The sequence below is a fragment of the Echinops telfairi genome, unplaced genomic scaffold, assembly GCF_000313985.2.
Source record: "Echinops telfairi isolate 266 unplaced genomic scaffold, ASM31398v2 ScPeMD7_5868;HRSCAF=6743_0, whole genome shotgun sequence".
In the NCBI taxonomy this organism is placed as follows: Eukaryota; Metazoa; Chordata; class Mammalia; order Afrosoricida; family Tenrecidae; genus Echinops; species Echinops telfairi.
The window spans coordinates 2,731,773-2,737,286 of record NW_022109767.1 but is presented as its reverse complement, the minus strand read 5'-3'; the positions used below and the strand labels follow the sequence as shown (position 1 = coordinate 2,737,286).

The 5,514-nt window shown below is 41.8% G+C and overlaps 1 protein-coding gene and 1 pseudogene across 1 annotated transcript in view; both read right to left on the bottom strand.

Annotated features, from left to right (window-relative positions):
- The window catches only part of LOC101650789, a 2,066-nt pseudogene extending 1,074 nt beyond the window's left edge, over positions 1–992 (bottom strand).
- The window catches only part of LOC105979518 (patr class I histocompatibility antigen, B-2 alpha chain-like), a 254,494-nt gene that overhangs the window by 124,097 nt on the left and 124,883 nt on the right, over positions 1–5,514 (bottom strand).

The window sequence follows — 5,514 nt, the reverse complement described above, 5'->3', positions numbered from 1 at the left end:
AGTATCACCACTCACACCACTGGTCCTGTAGGGCTCATCCGCCCTGGATTCCCTGTATTTCCAGTTCCTATCTGTACCGGTGTACATCCTCTGGTCTAGCCAGACTTGCAAGGTAGAATTCGTGTCATGATAGTGGGATCGGGGAGGAAACATTTAGGAACTAGAGGAAAGTTGTATGTTTCATCTTTGCTACATCGCACAGTGCCTGGCTCATCTCCTCCCCGAGACCCCTCTGCTAGGGGATCTCCAGTGGCCTACTCATGGGCTTTGAGTCTCCACTCCTCACTCCCCCCATCATTGACTGTGGTATGATATTTTGTTCTGATGATGCCTTAGACCTGATCCCTTGGTAAACTCCCAAACACATTCTATGAAGTCAGTATAACACTGATACCAAAGCCAGGCAAGGGTCCCACAGGAATAGAGAACTACAGGCTGATATCTCTAATGAACATAGATGGAAAAATCCTAAAGAAAATCTTAGCCAATAGAATAGAAAAGTATATAACAAGAATAATTCATCATAGCCATTTGGGGACGTAGGGATGGTTCAACATACAAAAATTCTTCAACCTTATCCACCACGTTGAGAATAAAAAGGACACCAATCACATGATAATACCAATAGATGCAATAAAAGCATTTGACACTGAGATAATGTTTATTGTGCCAACTGGGCTGATAAACACATGTGGGGTTAATTGAAGAGTGGAGCGATAAATGGTGGCTTGGTGAGCCTCGCCTTTCTAGTTCTCAGGTCTCTTGCTTTGTTATCAGACCAGGGTGTAGCTGCCGCTGCCAGTCCCCTGCTTCAGCTGGCAAGGCTCACTTCCAGCAGGACATCCCCGAGGAGAAGCAGCATGCACTTACACTGATGCAGCCCTGGGTACTGGAGCAGGGTGTGGAGATCCCTGCCAGTGCTGATATGCTTACACGTTCACTGACTCAGCTTTCCTCCTGCAGTCAGCATCATAGAGTGTGTTTTGTGAGATGGAGGAGTACTTTGTGCATTGGTGTTGAACATATGGGTTAATGTTGGACTTGTGGGCTGAGGCAGCACTGATTTGGGATGTTTTGGGGTTTTTAGTTTTGATGTGCACTTACCCTTTACATAAAACTCTCTCTTATACATATGAGTTTCTGTGGATTTGTTCCGCAAAAGTACCCAGACTAACACAGACACCATTCAACTCCCATTATTAATTAAGATACTCAAGAAAATAGGTCTGGAAGGGAATGAACTCAATATAATTAAAGCTATATATGAAAAATGCAACAGCCAGCATTACAATCAACGGAGAAAGGTTGAAAACATTCCCAATGAAAAAGGGAACCAGACAAGGATGCCCCTTTTCCCCACTTTTATTCAACATCATTCTGGAGGCCCTAGCTATATAAGGAACTGGAAGGCTATCACAGGGAAAAAGGAGTGAAGTTATGATTTGCAGATGACATGATTTTATATATATTGAGAACTCCAAAGGCTACACAATAGGAGTGCTGGAAGTGATAGAGGAAGATGGTAGAGTGCCTGATACAAGATCAACAAGCAGAAGTCGATTGGATTGCTCTATACAACTGATGGGATTACAGAAAAAGAGATCAAGAAGTTAGTACATTTCACAATAGCCAAGCACACTTAGGTATATCTAGGGATATACCTAAGCAAAAAAAAAAACAAGATCTGTAGGGGGAAACTACAGAACATTATTACAAGAAACCAAAAGGGACCTTCACAAATGGAAAAATATCCCATGCTCATGGATCAGTAGACTCAATACTGTAAAGATGTCAATCCTACCTAAGGCACTAGATAGGTTCAGTGCAATCCCTATACAAATACCAGCATCATCTTTCAAAGAAATGGAACACCTGGCTATCAAATTCATGTTAATAGGGAAGAAGCCCAGAATTGGCAAAAATTCCTTAAGAAGAAGAATAAAGTGGGTGGGCTTGCATTACCTGACTTTAAAACTTATACACAGAGTTGTCAAAACAGCATGGTACTGGTATAATGATAGATACTCGGACCAATGGATAAGGACAGAAAAACCAGAAATAAAATCAGCAGAAGACAAAAAACTGATCTTTGTTAGGCCTCCAAAAAAAAAAAAAATCAAATGGGAAGCAGATGCCCTTTTAACAAATGGTGCTGGAAAAACTGGATATCAACCAGCAGAAGAATGAAGCAAGATCCTGAACTCACCCCATATACAAGGACAAATTCAAGGTGGCTCACAGACCTCGAGATAAATCCAAAAATATCAGGATCATCAATGAAAAAATTGGGACAAAGCTAAGAACGTTAGTGCAAGGAATACATGGGCTATTGGTAATAATGAAGGATACACACACAGAGGAAGATAAAATAGATGAGTGGAATATACCAAGGATAAAACACTTGTGTGCATCAAAAGACTTCATCAAGAGAGTAAAAAGAGAGCCCACAGACTGGGAAAAGATATTTACTAGTGCCATATCAGGAAAAGGCCTTATTACTAAAATTTACAGAATCCTGTGACCTTACCAAAGGAGAAAATGAATAGCCCACTCAGATAATTCACAAAGGAGGAAACCTGAATGGCCAACAAACATAAGAGAAAATATTCCTGATCATTAGATCATCAAATCTAAACAACTATGAGATACCACCTAGTACCCACAAGGATAGCTCAATTCAAAAAAACAGAACGCAACAAATGTTGGAAGGGGTGTGGTGAGATAGGAATTCTCATTCACTGCTGGTAGTCTTGTAGACACAGTCACTGTGGAGAGCAATTCGGTGATACCTAAATCAGCCAGAAATCGAGTTACCTTACAAACCAGCAATTCCACTACTGGGAATATACTCAGAAGAAATAAGAAACAGGCCACGACCAGACAGCTACACTCCAGTGTTCATCACTGCGCACTTCACAGTCGCAACGATTTTGGAACAGACTAAATTTCCATCGAGAGATGAATGGATTAAAAAGCTCTGGTACATACACACATGTGAATGTACTATGCATCCCTAAAACACAGTGATGAAAGGATTGAACACCTGTGTCATGGAAAGAGTTGGAGGATATTATTCTGAGTGAAGTTAGCCAAGCACCAAAGAGCAAGCATAACAGCTACAAGGGGAAATGTACATATCACAGTTCCTTGGCTAAGGATCAGGTACTCTGGCAAGAGCTAGACTAAACACAATAATGCAAACGTCATAAAAAACCAAAGATGCAGATAGCCCCTATGCTGAAAGACATCCTTTACCCCCTCGCCCCCGCTCCCACGCCTGCACCCACTTGCCTTTATGGACCACAGAGGGTGAGTCTGGGAGCCGCCAATGTGAGAGCAGGGCACTCACTAATCCATCCAACGAAGGGTATTGTTTATGCCTCCACAGGAAAGGGAGAGAGAGTTTACCTCATTCCCGTGTGCCAAGCCTTCAGGGCAATGTTCCTGCTCAGAGCAGCTTGTTCACAGGGAGGATGGCAGGGCCTTGAGTCATGATTTGCCCTCCCTAGAGGACGGTGTTACAGAGGACAACATGAAGATACAGTTCAGGGAGTACAGCCACTGGTAAACCAAGAGGGGGTTCCAACAGACCAACAATGGGAGCAAAGTCGTGAAGTCCCTGAGGAAGTCCAATTGTCAACTTCGGGTTGGGGGGATGGGATGGAGCAGTGCTTGGCACCTCATCTGAACTGGTTGGAGGATTTTCACAAGGGGCCACACTGAAAGTTTAAAGTTGTAACGGGGTGCTGGGGGGACTAGAGCTCCATCCTTAACTGCAGGAAGAGCAATGGGATCTTGTAGAAGGTGTGCCCCTCAATCAGGAATGCTGAGGACTAAAAGGGTGTAAGTGCTGTTAGGCAAGTAGGTCCTGGGATATGGATCCCTGAAAGAAAAGGGGATTGGACTGATGGATTATAACAGGGCCTGCTCCTTATTTAACAGAGAGATACTCATCTACTCTGGGTCAGGACAACAGTCATACTGGGAACTATTTGTCTGGTCTCTTCTTTTTCTTCTTTTGGTGTCTGTCTATGTAAGATAGGCAGGAAAAGCAATCCCAAGGAGACAGCAACAGGACCGATGGTTGGGGGTGGGAGGTGGGAGAAGAGGAGCTGGGGGTATTGGGGTGAGGTGAGTGGTGAGTCAATTAACGACAGGGACAGGGGAATAGCAAGGGGTCTAAAATTGACAGTGAGGAGGGTGTAGCATGCCCGGTAATTTTGGATCTATTGAAACGTATCCAAGAGGAATTACTGAGAGGTGAACGATGGGTGAACATGATAGTGGGGCAGGAGGAAAGAAAAAAGAAAAAGAGGAAAGAACAAGAAAATAAAAATTATACATAGGCATAAATATAGATATGTAAATATATAAAAATAGGTGTATTTGTCTCTGTGTGTGTATCAAGGAAGCAGACGGACTTTGGGCCTCTACTTAAATCTTACCTCAGTACAAGATCAGTTTGTTCTATTAATGTGGTGATGTATGATGCTCACCTTTCCGACATGATCGAGGAAGACAAAGTGGGTGCATAAACAAATGTGGTGAAGAAAGCTGATGGTGCCTGGGTATTAAAATATAGTGTCTGGGTAATTGGACATTCCCTCACAGAAGGATCATACAGAAGGGACGATATTTCGAGGGTGCAGTATAGCGCTGATGAGGCACATAACTATCTTCTAGTTGTTTAATATTTCCTCCCCTTACCAGTATGGTCTTTGTTTTACCTCATTAATCTTGTTAGACCTGAGTATGTTCATTTGTATAATTAAGATCTTTCAGTATATGAAAGCCAAGATAGATAACCCTACAGAAACAGTAGTGGAATAATGATTCCCTGAGGGTACAGGCAGGAGGGCGGGGAGGGGAACGTGATAGCAAAGATGACTGTATAACCCCACTTGAGGGGAACAAATAACAGAATTTTAAGTGAATTGGATGGTGTAAGATATGGCAAAATAATATAGAGTATAATATTAAGGCTTCTGGGAGGGTAGAGACGGGGAAGGAGGGGATAAAGGATAGTTGATATCAAAGAGTTCAAGAAGAAAGAAATGTTTTGAAACTCATGGTGACAGCAATTGTACAATTATGTTTCATCTAATTGAATTCAGGCTTGTTATAATATCTGTAACAGCTCCCAATAAAATGATTTAAGAGAAAGTAAAAAAGGATTAGACCAAATGGAACTTTAAATATTTTTAAGAGAGGTTTTAAATAATTCATTGCAATGACAAATCTTTGTAGTACCATTTAAAAAATTATTTTATAAAATCATTTCATTGGGTGATCGTACAGCTCGTATCACAATCCATCAATCCATCCATTGTGTCGAGCACATCTGTACATGTGTTGCCATCATCTTATAAACCATAGATGTGGAAAAATTCTGCAGCAGGTAGTTCACTGTTCATTAAAGAAGCTCTCTGCCCCACCATCCATGCCCAAAGCTGAAATTTTTCCTAAAGTCTTTCGTGAATACACTGAATTAGTCTACTTTCTTTCACAGTACAC